The sequence below is a fragment of the Agelaius phoeniceus genome, chromosome 5 (genome assembly GCF_051311805.1).
Source record: "Agelaius phoeniceus isolate bAgePho1 chromosome 5, bAgePho1.hap1, whole genome shotgun sequence".
NCBI lineage: Eukaryota > Metazoa > Chordata > Aves > Passeriformes > Icteridae > Agelaius > Agelaius phoeniceus.
In genome coordinates this window covers 30,141,255-30,157,681 of record NC_135269.1, presented here as the reverse complement: position 1 = coordinate 30,157,681, position 16,427 = coordinate 30,141,255, and the positions used below count along the sequence as shown (strand labels likewise).

At 40.4% G+C, this 16,427-nt stretch overlaps 1 long non-coding RNA gene across 1 annotated transcript in view; it reads right to left on the bottom strand.

Annotated features, from left to right (window-relative positions):
• LOC143694131 (uncharacterized) overlaps window positions 1-16,427 on the bottom strand; it is a 150,387-nt gene that overhangs the window by 34,585 nt on the left and 99,375 nt on the right. Inside the window, exon 2 of the long non-coding RNA XR_013182369.1 lies at window positions 4,404-4,542. This is a non-coding gene — a long non-coding RNA (uncharacterized LOC143694131). The remainder of the gene's footprint in view (window positions 1-4,403; window positions 4,543-16,427) is intronic.

Below are 16,427 nucleotides of genomic sequence, written 5' to 3'. Positions count from 1 at the left end.
TTGTCTCTCTGCTGCCTCAACTCTAATCCTAGGGGTGGATTGGGTATTACTGAAGGATCTCCAGCTCTGGCCAAGTGAACAAGGGGTCAGTGGAAAATTCTTTTCATTGCCCAAATCTTGTCTCTACAGGCCCTTTACAGCCCCACCACAACTGGATGCCTTGGCTTTGCATCCCTGTTAACCCTGTTGATAAATCACCCCCAAGGAGTGATCAGACTTCTCAGGGAAGTATACCTTTGGTGCACAAACTCTCTCTTGGAAGCCCCTTTTCAGTACTCTTAACTGGATTAATAGGCTTTGTTATTCCCCTAACCCCAAAACTTTGAGTATGGCTGCAAAAGGGACGCCTAGGGAAATTGGGGTTTTTTGCTTGCTTTGGCTGCAGCTAGGTTTGTCTGCTGTTAGTTTTGTGATATAGTTGATGTGGAGTTGCAGGAAGCTGCTACAGGTAAGTCTGGGCATCACAAATAATTTTCAGCTTTTCAATTTGTTGATGGGATGAGAGATCTTGAGTAATGGATTCAGTTACTTTCAGGGTTACAGCTAATGCAAGTTGTGAGACAAAGCCTAAGGGTCCAGTTTGGGCAGGGATCTACAGAAGACATGCCTATGGAAATTTTGGGCAGAGAAAGGGCCAAGGCTGGAGGTCCTTATGTAAATCTCAGGTATTGGCTGCAGTTGGCGTTAGGGTTAAGTTTAAGGTAAGGGGAAAGACAAAGAATCAGGTCCCATTGTGGTCCCAAAGAGGTTGCCAATGTGAGAGCTGAGCAACAGGAAGAATTTCTGGGCCAGTCCTGAAGATCTTGTGCTAGATCTCATCCAACAGCGAGTTTTAGCTTTTATATTATATGTTTAAAAGTGTTTAAAATATTATATATTAAAAAGTGACAAAAAGATTCAGTGGATCTTAACAAAAATACATTAAACAAAGCATCAATCTTCAGGAGAAATATAAACCATGTAACAACTTGCCTATGGTTATAAAGCAAAAGTTAGGTGTAGAACATTCTGCTGGATTGAACTGGCTTGCATGGAGTGAAACTGAGGGGCAGAAGATTTGGTGTTGTAGCTGTGGTAGCAGGGAGGAAAGAGAGAGAAGGACACAGAGAAGGGCAGCGTGGAAGAGCAGAGCTGCTGCTTTAGGATGCACCAAATAATTTCAGCCACATTGCCTCTGATGGCATGTTAGGGGTGCCAGTCCAAGAACATCTCCCTGCTCCTCTTGACTCTGGTCCCCCTTGCCATGCCTCTCCCATTTCTGGGCCATTGCAGCCTCCTAACCCAACAAGAAGGGAGAGCTGTTCTCTACAGGTTACAGAGTGAGACAGTGCAAGGGCAGAGTAAAAGCAGCATGTCCCATGGAGGAGGGGGCACAGTGAGGCCCAGGATGCAGGAGGATGACTGCAGGCCAAGCTGCTCAGCACAGCAGCATGTGGGACCAGGGGTCTCAATCCATCAAACTGCCTGCTACTTTCACCATTTCTCTCTCTCCAGTCTGTCAGCCGGAGAGATCACTGAATACTGGGTCTTTTTGGAGCTCTCTGGCAGAGCTGAGCTCTTCTTGGGCTGCACAGTGACTTCATAAGCCTCCATCTGATAGAACTCCCCAGAGCCTCAGCCAAAAGTAGTTGGAGCTATGGATGGAAAGAAGATGGCTGGAAAATGTGATTTCAATCACCTGGCAAGGTCATGTTTGAGGAGCATGACCTGTCTGTCATCTCTGTTTTCCTGGAGGAAACTAAGGTTTGCTTTTTCCCTTGAGGAAACTGCCCCTTTCCCTTTTGCAGGGAGGGCAGTTCCTGTGGATGAATGCTGCTGCAGGGGCCGTGCTGTCTCTGCCCTCAGTGGGGCCACCGTGGTGCGCAGCTGTCCCTGGCCATGCCCCTGCTGCCCAGCCCTGGCTCCCTCACTGCAGGGAGGAGATTGTGTAGGAGGAGATGGGAGAAGAGGGGAATGAGGAGAAGTATGAAAACATGCCTGCCTCAGTTTTAACCTGGTACAGAAGGTTAAACACAGGGGTAGAAATTTGTTTTGGATCCAGCTATACAGACCTAGGCCAAAAGTGATGGTGAGACTCCCACATTGATAGACAGGGTGCCTCTTGAACTGTTCTCTGCCTCTCTTCACAGCTTCAGCACCTGATGATGTCAGGCCTTGGCCCCTTTCATTTGAAATTGTTTACAGGGAGAAATGATATTTGGACAGTATTTATACTTCTGTAAACTACCTCAGCAACTGGCAATAGTGGCCATAGGATGTGACCAATGAACCCACAAATAAATACTCCCTTGGGCAAATGTTACAAAACTCTGGGTTATGGCACTGTAGAGGCAACCTTATTGAATACAAAAAATGTTAAAGATGACTTAGAAAGCTTGCAGTTCTGGAACATCTGAGCTTGTAGTTATTTGTCACATAAACTATGAATAGGGACAAATGAACTGAAAGTCCTTTTGTTTCCTTTTCTTTTATATATAGCTTTTTCCACTGGAAGAATACATTTTGGACTCCTAATCACTTCTCCAATATCACAGAGTGTCAGTTTTATTTAGCAAAGTGATACATATTTCAGCAACAAGACTTTGTGGACATATTTACATTTTATTTTTCTGTTTAGCTGGGTGGGTTTTTTAATCCCAAGGGTTTCTTGATGGATGAAGATATTTTTATTTGGAGACTAGTACTGATTGTCTGGATAAAAACCAACTAGCTCTGCTGGAATGCATTTTTAGACTTTTTTTGCCTTTTTATCTCTTTTTTTGTTTGTTAACAGCTCTTATGTGTTGTACTGATTCTGCTGTGCACTGAATCCTGTAGACAAAGAGCACACTGCTATGCCACTGAAGAGCTGTATCATAACATGAACATGCAAGGAAGGGATTGATTACAGCTTCAGAGGAAGTGATTGTTTTGACATTTCCTAGGTTCTCATTTCCTCTGTTTGCAATCTTTAATAAGTTCCCTGTTAACAGAGCTGGCTTAATACAATTTCATAAATTTTTCTTTTCTGATCAATTAAAAGAAGGAATAAACTGTACTGTATACAATAATCTCCTCTTCTCAGTGCATACTGCCTTCAGAGATACACTCATATTTTTCAACCCTAAAAACAGAATCCTCCATCACTTCATCTATAGGACTAAGAGTGTACCTGTGTATCCTGGCCTCAGGGTGAACTCTGCCTTTCCCTTTCTTCTGTGCACATCCTTGAGAGATGACAGGCAGAGCTTCCTTCACATCTTTAACTGTGGCAACCAGTGCTTTAGACTGGATCTCTGGGTGAATATATTACAACCTCTGATGAAATCTTCCCCTTTTTTTCTGCCTGACTGATGTGGCAGGGCCAGCTGTGCTTGCCACAAATCAGAAATTTTCCTTTCGCCATCCTAGCCAGCAGCAGACTAGCACATGGAGAAAATATGGGAATTGGAGCCACTCCTCCACCACAGCAAAAACTCCCCAGACTCACAGACCCTCCTCCCTGGCCTCCACATGCACACCACTGACTTGCTGGGACCTACCCTGCTCACAAGCCAGATGGGATAGGCACACTCTCTCAACAGAAATCCCACCAACTAATCAAACCCCTGCTTCCACCAGTGACCTGGGAATCTGCTGCATCTCCCCACATCACAGACCCTTTGTCCCTTTCAGAAAACACTGCCCATAGATGTGACCACAGGCTGCAGATTTAAACCCAGTTTCTTACAGGGAAACTCATTAATAATTCTGACTCAGGCCACAGTGAGCAGGAACAGAAAAATGTGCAAGCTTAGTACTCCTCTTCATTTTGTAATTTCTCACTCCCCTTGGGGGAGCACAGTTGTGGACACACTGTTGTGTTTTGATCACCTGTACTGTATGAAGCTGCTGCCTCCCAAGTTCTACCTTTATCTCACTTTACTTCTGACTTTCTAAACTACAGTGATAAATGTTTCAGTTTGATCCTTAGCCTTAGCAAATAGCCTATGAAGCTCTGCTTGGCACCTAGAACTAACATTCTCCCAGTCAATTGCTCGACCATTGTTTAACTTTTTGACGTTAAACCCAAAGATGCCTTATCTCTGTGCCATTGTCTCACTTCCTCCTTGAGAGTACTTAGAGTTCCTCTTGGTTCAAGATAATCTTGGCAGGCACAATTACATCCCAAAAGTGAAATGAGGCATACCATCTAAGCCACCTTCAGGAAACTGGATCAAGTTCCATGTTCAGTCAGCAAACAGGGCAAGATGCCTTTGGAGGCCTGCTGAAGGGTATTTGGTCCATCTTATTGAGGCATGTCTGAAGGACAGCATTCACCAAATCATATGTGCCCTGGTAGGAAAGTGGCAAATACCTATTTAGCTGCCTACTTCACTTCTGCAGAGGGACACTGAAAGTGCAGAGAAGGATGTGCTCCTTACCCCTTACACCCTTGCCAGTGTTTAGTTTCATGAACACCATGATAAGGCAATTTTTTCCACACCTCTGCATAAAGAGATTTCATTTCTTCTTTTCATCTGAGCCACCATGAAGCCAGACAGGCAGGAGTCCTGCAGCCAGCTGAAAAATACACAAAAGTGATTTTAGTTTTATGCTAGTAACTATTCATCATACAAAGACATGGCCTGCCACCTCTTCCTAAGGTGAGGTTTGTTATGCTGCTGAGCACACCTTGTCTCATTCAGGCTTCCTCTGGGGTCTTAGGAAGGCTTTGGTGCCCATCCATATTTACAGAATCACAGAATCACAGAATAATGAGGTTGGAAGAGATCTCTAAGATCATCAAGTCCAACCTATGCCCTAACACCTCAACTACTCTATAGCACCAAGTGCATATCCAGTCTTTTTTTAAACACATACAGAGATGGTGATTCTACCACCTCCCTGGGAAGAGCATTCCAGTACTTTATTATTCTTTCAGTGAAAAACTTTTTCCTAATATCCAACCTATACCTTCCCTGACATAGCTTGAGACTGTGTCCTCTGGTTCTGTCACTTGCTGCCCAAGCAAGTGGAAGAGACCCCACCTGTCTACAACCTCCCTTCAGGGAGTTGTAGAGAGCAATAAGGTCACTTCTAAGCCTCCTCTTCTCCAGGCTAAACAACCCCAGCTCCTTCAAATGTTTCTCAGAGGGCTTGTGTTCCAAGCCCCTCACCAGCCTTGTTGCCCTCCTCTGGACACCAGGATCCCAGCAGAGCCCATGCAGGAAGATGATTTCCATTTCACAGCACATGGGGAGAGGCACAACGAAGTACCAAAGGAAAGAGGCAGACACCTGGCAGTGGGCTGCCTACAGGGATAGGCAGTCCAGGGGAGCAGGCAGGCTGGATTACTGTCTAGACCCTGGCTGGGCTGCAGGTCACCATGAATACAAAATTCAGACAGACAGCATCACACCAGTGTAATCCATAAAGCATTGCAGATATCTTCACTGTCCTATGCATTTGGCAGAAAAAGGGAAGTTATTGTCTCAAACTATAGGAACAGACTGCTACAGACAATGCTGAATCTTTTCAGCTGGGTTTCTGAGGGGCAGAAAAATTATTTTCATAAGATGGTCTGTTTCTAGTTGTCTTCCTTAGGCTGTCAGCCTTTGGCTTCCAGGCAGCTGTTGCTTCTGCTGTTTTTCCTTTGGTGGTAGTTTTTAACCCAGCTATTTAAAATGTTTATGTGCACTTTTTTTGCACAGGATACTAACATTTCTCTGAAGAACATAAGTATTAGACAAGAAACAGTGATTTCTAGCAGCTCACAGCTCTGCTAAACTTCTCTGGAATTGCACAGGAGCAAGAAAAGACACATCTCTAGCCCAAGGCCCTCTCCCTTCTGAATTCAAAGCCTGTCATAAATATTAAAAGCATTAAAACTTTTTCTAATGAAAAGGTGAGTCTTCATAACTTAGAGTATAAGGCAATATGTGTATATATATATATATATATATATATATATATATATATATATTACCACATATGCTCAGAGGTTATCAACATTCCCTGTGAAGCTTCAGATTTATAAAATTTATTACCTAAGTAGTTTAGCAGGAAAGCAAGGAGTTACTAATTGATCAGTAGTATTTTAGGAGCTAAATGGACTCCAAAAAAAGTCAGAGATCACTACAGTAGCGCAAGCAGACCTAAAAATAAACCATTAGGTCACAAATACAAAATTGCTGAGAGTCAATAGCCTGAGGTAGGCAGCAGGATGCAGAACACCAACCACTGCACATGAAACACACTAATAGCTGCAGAGAAGCTGTCCAATAAAATAGACCAGTGACTCAGGGTCCAGCAGATTTAATCTGACACCATTCCAGGGATATCAGCATATGACTTCAAACACTGCATTAAGAGATAGAAAGCTTAATGGCTGCTTTCTAGTTTAGCACAATGCCTGGTGATAATATTCCTGAATTTAGAACTCATAAAATATCTGTCGCCTCCAGCAGCAATATCTCAGTGCTTTACTGAGATCAAATCCTTTACTGAAGTGTGTCAAATAGGTCAGAGGCAGATGACAGTACATGAGAAGGGCCACTGCCTCCATTAAAGCATTCATAAGAAACAGAATATATAAGGCCAGAAGAGATATATGGAAGCACAGATATTCATGACTCTAAAAGACATTTTCAAGCCTCCTAAACCTCTGGTCATATATTCTATCCAATACTTTCAGAAACTAAAGTGAAAACCAGACTAGCAAACATAGGTAGATGAGGAAAGCTGAATAAATCTACCAAGCATATATGAGAAAATGGAATGCCACTGATTTGGACCTACTACCTTTGTTCAGTGAAATGTTCAGGCAGTGAAGAGGCCCCCACTGGCCAGCTCCTCTGGCTCTTTTGAACAGGGCCTTGCCCTAGTAGAGTAAGCAATCTCATTTCACATCCAGATCTCTTTTACTTTCAGGTGATGGTGCTATGCAGCAGCAAACAAGCAATTCAAGTAACACTACTCCTTAATCTTGGACACCAAACCTTTCTGTAAAAAATGTTAACCTTTGGAGCCTGAGCTCCAGCTAGAAATTAATTCTGCTTTACTGCCCATCTTTGTATGAAAACTACTAATGATTTGAATATTTACAACAGTAATGTCCTTTGAAGTTCAGTACTTAAAGGCATTAAGTTATGAAAAATGATTACCCTGAAAACATGAGAACAATGGACCTTACTTATTCATTATGTATGTTTTGTCTAATAACTATGGGATAAACCTCACCCAGCTGTGTTTGACTGAGATCAAATGTAATAAAAAACTGATTATAAATACTGAATTGCTATAGAAGAATCTGAGCTGAAGTTCTCCTTGCATGAATAAACTGAAATCAAGACTACACTTTGCACTACACTTGTAGAATTTGGAAGTAGAAAGTTGAGAGACCCATGAAGATTAATCTGTTATAATTCAACAATCTTTTATACTTTTAAACAAGGATCTACAAAACAAGGTCACAAAGGACATTCCTCATTGTTCATTAAAGCTGCTATTTCCTTGTATATGGCACTGCAGGGTGGAGTACAACTATTTTCTGCAAACCAACTGAGCAAGCTATCAGAATACAATAAAATTCAAATGTGTATTCTTATCAGATCCTTCCCTAAGAGTAAAATATTTTCATTTTTACTTCATTATGTTAGATAATTTAATTCCAAGGGAAAAGTTTTACTACTCAGTATTCACTTTGGGTTTTGTCTCTGGGTAGTCAGCTATTCTGCCATTTTAAACTGTATTCCATATCGAAGTGCTGGCATATGCAGCCAGTTTTTTGTTCCACCCTGAACTCCATGTGAAGTGATGCCAGCTGACCACTAGGTGAGCAGGCCATTCTAGTTTTAGGGCTATGTTATAGGCTACAGCAACAATAGGTTTAGGCCAAAGGAAAACAGGAGATTTCTTAGGGTAGCAACCTTCCTTCTTTTTCCTCTCCAGCCAGAAGGCTGACTGCTCTGGAAACTCTCACTGGCACTCTCCAGGCTGCTGCTCCTGAGGGACAGATGGAAGCAGAGTCCACTTACACCAGGTCATTGGTTTCCTTTTCCTCCCTGGACACACCCCAAGGCCAGACTACTGGAAATATGTAGACACTTTCCTGCTATTTTCAGGTCTCTGCTGTAGCTTCCCTAGACCAGCTCCCTTCACCTCTGCTGGTTCTCCCAGTTCTTGTTCCACTACCTGCCCTCTCAGCCTGAGCTGGTCACCCCAGACACAGGAAGAAGGAAAGAGCAAAATTCATTCCAATCTGCTGAGAAAATTTAGGATAGCCTTGGCTAGACTGACCCCAGGTGATATGGTCTGTAAATGCAATCTGGACATTTTCTACCCCAACAGCCACACGAATTCTGTAAACACAGAAAATTCTGAATGCAGTTATTTGGACTTACACCTATTACACAATATAAACTGAATTAATTTAATTATCATGCTCTTAAGTACAGAGATGCTTCAGCATATATTTCCCACTTCAACATGCCATGAGTGCTGGCAGCACAGAAGCAGCAGTTAGTGGGTTATGACCTTACTCATTAAGGTCTGTGGGCCAGGGCAGGTGACTCCAGGGAGGCATCGAGTGAGATATGTCTTATTTGAAAGAAGGTATGGAAAATAATTACATAGATTCATGAAACTTCCAAGAAACCAGTTTATTCCTCTTCTGTATTACTTTTATGAAAAAAAATAGTGATAGAAAGATTTAAGATATTCTTCAGTCCCTTTGTCTAAATTTTTCCTATGGTTTAATATTTAGTAACTTGTCCTACTTCATTCTACATCTTCTTGCATCTTAAGCAATGAAGTTGCTACCACTTCCCTTAGAGAAATATTCCATAACTTGCAATTTCACACTTGTCAGGAAATTTTCTCACACCAGCTTGCATGCTTCCTGTATTAATTTTTTCCAGTTCTGCTATCAATATCCTCATCTACTACTTTTAGCAAGAGCAGCAATGAAAATTGTTGTTACTACCCTTGTACTATTCCAATAGCTGTGGGATGCCCCCAGTACTGGTGCAATCTAACAAAGATCCCTGCCCTAAAGAAGTAAAGCACATGAATAAAACATATTATGGCAATCTCATGAGAATTCATTAAACATTTCCTCTCTTTTCAGTGACACATAGATGCAGCCAATGTTTGCATTTTGAAGTGCAGAAGAAGTGGGCCTTTTGGGTTTGACTAGAACTGGTGGGCCTACAACTTTGTGTAAAGTGTGAAAACTTAACTGAGAAAATCACTTTGCCAAAACACAACATGGCTGTTAATTGTAAGACAACAGTTGTAGCTGGACTTTGGTGAATACAGCACCATCCACAACACCCATAAAAGGTAAGGCATTTCAAATGGTCAAAACTGAGCAATATATTTCCATGAGGCTTACTGTGTTTCAGTTCTGAATTTTAAAAAATGAGAATTTTGAATTTTCTTTAAAGATAATGTTATAGAAAACTTGTCACATGTAATTGGAACATTTGCTAAAGCCATAACCTTTTGTTCTCTCATAATATCTGTTTTTTTCCTTGCTGTAATGTTATGATTCATAATGTTATGTACTGGTTTTAAAGTGTTACTTTAATTTTAAAAAAATCTAAATTACTCCATTTTTATTCTGTTTTGTACAAGTATGGACATGTCTTAATCCAAGATTTTGCTGTCATTGTAACAGCATTTCCCTACAGGAGGATATTCTATTGGAAAATTTTCAAGTATCATTTTTTAATGCATAAGCCATTCTTCTTTATGCAATTAACATATTAAGATTAACAAGAGTAGAGAATTTTGTTGTTTTCCTGAAGTAGAAATTTTACTTAAATTGCCCATTGCTCAGGTGTATGATTCAGCTCCTAGAACTGAATCAGGTAATTTTTTACATAATTTGCACAGTTTGCCAATAACTTGGGTGTGAACAACTAAAGAAATCCATTAACTCCCTTTAAGTGCTGGAGTCATTAATTCTTATGGGTGTGTACTCACCAAATATATGAGATGAAAAATCATGATTCCTTAAGTAATATTTTTTATATAGCTTGCTTTTGACCATACTTTCCATTGTGTAATTTAATCTTAAAAATTTGTACAACGTGATGTGGTTCAGAACTCAGAAAATAAATTCTTAAACAAAATATTGAATGGTGCTGCCTTATCTGCTGTTCTTAATTGTTCAAAGCAAAACAATTGAACAGTTTGGGACAGAATCCAGAACCTGATCACAGAAATGTAGTGGCCAGTTGTTCTATATGGAGGTCCTCAAAGAATCTTTACTATATTTTTGCATTAAACATTTACAAGGTTAGGTTTGGGGAATTTGCTAATCAAGCTTATACTGATAGTCTAATATCTTTTTTCTTTTTGGTCCACATATATATGGTGTTTTGAAGGAGGGCTGTGGAACTACACCAAAGGGTAGCTACTTATCTAACCTGCATCTAGAGGAGTGGCAGAGGCAAATGTCAAAGTGGAACCATTAGGGCTCAACAAAGGGACATGGTTGTCACAAGGATGTGATACTATCCTCACATTAAACATTCCCAGCCATGGGAAAAAATCCTGTCAGTTCAGTCCAGCTTTGATCACTGCCTTTCTACCGAGGGCCTGCCCCAGCACTGCATGCCGAGTACAAGCCTGACTGGGCTGCATCAAAGAGATCCTAATGTAGGATGTGCCTGCCTGTGCTGGGTTAAAATCACCTTCTGAATTACCTTACCCGAAGAACATTCATTGGAAATGGTATGATTACAGGAAAAGTTCCTTCAGGAGTACTGGCTTGCCTGGGGTTTCCTAAGGGCAGATTTTTAAGATGAAACTGTAAAACAGTATAAGGTATTGAGCAGTAAAAGATTATGGAAATCTACACCCTCAAAAATAAACCAGTTTCAAAATACCTTACTAGTTCTTTTATTCAAGACATAATAGATAGGAGTCCTTTTATAGATCTTTTTCTCTGGGCAGCACATGCTTTGTAAACTTTCAGCTGGACTAGATTAGTGGGAATAGAAATGAAGAACAAATCCTTGTCTCTGACTAAGCAGAATCATCACATATATTTAATTCCAAACACCTGATTCCCTCTAAGTCAAACCTTAAAGCATGAAGGATCAATAGTCCATTCATTACTGATTTTTGCTAGTAATATTGCAAGACAGACAGCTTTCTTGTTGTTTAATATATCATATCAATATATATCTCTGGGATATAACAGAGACTTTAAGTGAAGATTTTGGATTTTTTTATGCCCTTCTACCTCATGACACTAAAATATGAGAGCATGGTATGCACAGAGTATCCACAAGAAATAGAACTGCAGTATCAAATAGACACCAGCAGGTTTGCAGCCAAAAATTACAATGAAAAGACAGAATGTTAAATTTCAAAATATCATGGAAAACAAAAATCAATAACTGTAACATCAGAAAAAGGAGGGTAGATACACTGAAATCAGGGTAAAACCAGAGCCACAAGTTAGAAGGTAAGAGGAAATAATTAAATTGTATAAGTGTATTTTTGCTAGAATTGTGTGTGTTTTGAATTATGTAAGTGTGTTTTTGCTAGAATGTGCTAGAAAGTAAGCTGTGGGTACTGGAGAAAATGTTGAGCCAGGTATTAATTGAACAATTCAGAAAGAAGTTTGGAACATTCATGGGAAATGAAATGTATCAGAGGTAAAAAGAAAACTGTAAACACATCCAAGAAATCAATAAGAGAGATCAAAATCTCACAAAGAAATATGGGAGTGATAACACTTCAGGCTAGGAGAAGGTGATGTGGTATAAAGATGACCTGAGAAGAGGACACTAAACACAAAGTCACATTATCCCAAACCCATGAAGGCTCCAATGCACTGAGTCCAAGACCTCTCTAGACATATGACACAGAGCAAAACTGAATTGCTGGCACACAACACTCACAAAGCTGAGGAAAACATCATCCCAGTGCAGAAATCTGTCTTTGAGGTTAAATTTCTCCTTAGCTCTGTCTGCAGAAAACAACAAGATTGCTCCAGTTCCAGTCTTTAATTTCTTTGGGATATCCAGAACAATATCAGAAGTGGTGGCTGACTCAGACAAACTCTCAGTTGAGTGTGATATTCTAATTTTAAACATTCTGTTATTCATTCTGTGATCACATCATGAGATCACACATGAAATCTTGTTTATCACAATTTTATTACACTGGGAATTTTGGATCAGTGGCTTCATAGTGTGAAATTCATTTATCTGTATTAGATTGCCTGAAATGCTCTATGTATGAAATGCTGTATAGACTCCTCCTCGACCAGGGAGAAAAATAAGCAGTCCTAAAGAATCATTCATTTTATCTACTTCAGACATCTCTAGAAGAGACAAAACACATCCCACATGTGTCAGCAATGCTCCATTAACTGCAAACAGGGCTACAGGTGAGTACCTCAGAGGGAGATTCCTGTGATGCAGGTGTCTCTCTCTTTGAATGGAAGTGCCAGCACTATGTGAATTAAGTGAATTTTCTAACAATTCATTACAAGAAAAGTAAATGTGAATTGCCTGTAGGTAACCTGGGGGTCAATCAGATTTGATTTCAGTTGGAAGGGGAGCACAATTTAATTGAATTTATTGACTAACAGAGAGCTGAAAAGGCTGTTTCTAAGTCCAGGATTGTTTATCAAGTTGAAACCAAGTATGAAAATATTTTTCTTCAGATATGATCACTTTTTTTCACAGAGATAAGAAACAATTAGAATTGGAAAAAGGAGGTAAAACTGCTGGGACAGAAATCCTGGCCCAAGCAGTACCACACAGACAACAAGGGTATGCAGCCAAAGCCAGGCAGGTGGTGAGGGGTCTCCTTAGCCAGAAACTAACCAGAATCCATCATAAATATCATGGCCATTTCCAACTTAATATTCAGTTTGCATTAATCTGTGTGTCATCCTGGAGACGTTATTTCACTCTCCTGAATGCCTTCCCCCTGCTTGCCAGGCATCAAAATCCAGAATAGGAGATTTGCAGGACTGAACCGGATCCTTTCCAGAGTAGAGTAAATATCAGAGAGTCTGCATAGTTACTGTTTCTGCCAAAATTAAGAAAACTACTAGTCTGGGTGTCTAACAAAAGGTACATCACAGTTTGATGCAATGGTACATCATGCTGGAAGTTTCAGATCCCTGCAGGAGGTAGTGGTACCTAACAACAAGACAATTTCTAACCCACATGCACTGACCTGTGTGATGAGCTTCATCTAAAAAAAAATAAAAAGGTTTAGAAGCATGCTTCAAAGAAATTTGGAAAGCAGCAGTGAAATATTTTGTATGATCATATCTGTGATGAGCAAAGTCCATGTTTTAATCCTCTCCTCCCTCTTTCCACTCTCCTGCTAAAAGGGGAAAAAAAAAAAAGGAAGCAAAGAAGAGAGAAGGGGAAAAAAGACCTAATGCCAGAAAATCTTTTTGAAGTATTTCTTCTCTTGATTAAGAGTTCTCAGTTTGGCAAGACCTAAATCAAGATACATCAAAGAGGGTTCAAAATAAAGAGCAGCTGAATGAAAATGTATGAGATGACAGAAAGAATAAATAATAATAAGTGTGCATATGTTTAAGTCATCTGAAAGTGATTGCAACAATGTGTTAAATGTCCAGAAATACATATTAAAATAGCATCATGGTTCCCTAAAGGGAAAAGATCTGCTTAAATCTTAAATAAATCTTGTTTAGACTAAACTGCATCCATTCTTCCCTTTGTGTTATGACTTCAGGAGCTTTCCCATCCTCTCTGTTTGGTTATGTATAATGGGAAAACCACTACTGTTCTTGCTCAGATTTTCTGTGGTGTCAGTGGGTTTCTGGAGGTAAATATGCTGGCAACATAGCCAAAACAGGAACCTCTCCACCAGTTATAACTCATATGGAGGAGATGAAGAAGCAAGGGATTATACATGTCTTCTGTTTTCTGGCATTTGTTTTCCTCCAGTTGAAAAGCAGGCTTTTTTTGATAAAAGTTTGGAGAATGTGATTAAATGTTTGAGGGAAATTATTCTCAATTCGCTGCGTGATGCTTGGGGGTTGAAGGGAAGACCAACGAAAACAGATGTAAAAGGGAACTACAGGACAAAACTCAGGAAGTTAATAGGCAGCAGAAAACACTATGAGAATAATAACATGATGGCATCAGTTTTGGTTTCCATTTTAAAATTCTCCACATTCTGGTACCTATGGAAATAATATAACAACAAGACATTGCTAACAAAGTCACCACGTATTTTAACTAGGAATATCTCACCTTCAAAATAACCATGTGTCCTATGTTCCACTTAATTTCTTTCAGATGAAAAACCTTGAAAATTAATTTTAAAAGAATGCAACTCTTGTAAAACTATTCTTGATGGATGTTATTAAGATAGATGGCTCTCTTTAGTACTGTGACTTTGCACTGCTTGTGCTTCCATTGTGGCACTGTAAACACTTTTGAACAGCACCACCATAGCTGTATTTTAGCAAGGTGACAGAATAATGGCTTTCTCTCTGTTGAATTTTTTCAAGCATTCAAACTCTAGGAACTGTTGCAGTAAATGGTTAGCAGGTAGCTAAGCTGAGATTAGTTTTTAGCTCTGGTATTATCTAACAGGCTATCATTATCAGTCACTAATGCTTTTCATGAAATGGATAAAAGGTCCAGGATATCACTCATGTGGCTCTTCTAAAATGCCCTGAGGTTTTCTGTTTTGGTTTGGTTTTGTTTTATCTCTGAGTGTGACAAAATGTGGCAGACAGGAGGGCACCACAGAATACTTCTTAATCATTTCACATATGTTGAACACAGGGTGTTTAAAAGATAAGGCTGTGGAAATCAATGCATGTATAGACGCTTTTGTCTTACCCTGTGCCAGAAAGTGTAGCACACTTACTAATGCTGCAACTCTACACAGGCAGCCAAGTGCAAGTTATTTGAATTCACACTGCTACAGTTTATAAGGAATTATACTGGATATATTTGAAAACATGAGGTGTGAATTTTGAAATGAGTGCCAATTTTGCTTTCTGAACCCAAGCAAGCAACAGGGAGTTCTAAGTGTGCAATACAGCACTGTCTGTACTGGTGCATGATGCTTCACAATGTACCCAGCTAAAATATACCCTCCTTGTTTACTCACAAGCAATGAGAAGTCCACAAAGCAATGGAGGGGATTCTGTAGGCTGGATGAAACGAGATCATATCTTATGTTCTCTCTCCTCTTACTTTCTGATACTTCTTACCTAGCAATTTTTATAAAATAGAGGTGGGATCAGGCATCTGTTGTCTCCAGTTATAAGCCATCTCTTCTGCTTACCTTATACTGCTAGATGACCTTTAGTCATCTCCAGTCTGAGGCAAAAACATCAGTGGCCTGAGATCAGTTGAAGTAAGGAGTCCTAATTAAGTACCCACCTAATCCCTTCTCTCATCTTTCTGCACATCCACTGGAGACAAACCTAATGATGTTGTAGGATAATGGGATCTGCTTTTAATTGTCTATTGTTAGTACAGATTAGGCTGCCTACTATAATGTGAAGGTGCTCCTGTTGAGTAGCCCTGTAGGTAGCCAAGCACATATCTCAGCAAACCAGGAATGCAGCCAAAGGAAGAAGCATCTTCCCAGAGCAGGCAAATAACCTAATAGCCAAATAACTGCAACTCAGAGCAGCAAAAGCTCCTAAAAGAGTCTACCCAACCCTAACTGGAACACATTGGCACTTGTTCTTTTCTTAGTCTGCTACTCATCTGCCGATTCCGCAAAGTCCTAATTCTACTTGTCATGTTTACAGGTGTGCTCTTGGCCCTTCTCAGCTTTACAAAGCTCCTTTTGCAGCTTCTCCTCCATTCTGCCTTTCCTTTCTCCCTGTCCTGCAATGAAGCCAGAAACTCCCAGGAGTGTCCCAACACCTCTTGGATCAGTGTTCCGATAATTTTTGCCCTTCCTGATACTGCCAACACAATGGGGATGTATCTTTCTCTACCTGGTCAGTTCGAAGCTTATCTGAGAGAAAATACTTAGAAAATGTAGTTTCTTGTTTAACAAACTCATCACAATATTTAGGAAAAGAGAATCCTGCTGCCTCTTTTCTGCCAGAGCCTGACGTTTACCGATTTTCTGTTTGCCCTAAGCACATTTGACTTATGGATGCATTCTCTTCAGTTACATCCTCCATTGCCCTTCTCCTTGCCTTCTCCCCACCCAGTGCCATCTCTTGTCCTCAGTGTCTTCAGGAGTTGCTTCTCACTAATTTATCAACCTTCTCAACCAAACCTCAGCTTCTCTGATACTGATGAAGCCAAACCTAAAAGTCTGTCCAACCCCATTGCAGCACAGAGATCTCATCCTCCTTTTGTGGTAATTCTGGTGTTACACCCCTGTCTTGCTCCACCAGCCAACACTCTCCCCATGAGGGACATGGCTACAGAGGAACATGGCTGCAGAGGAGCATGGCTGCAGAGGAGCATGAC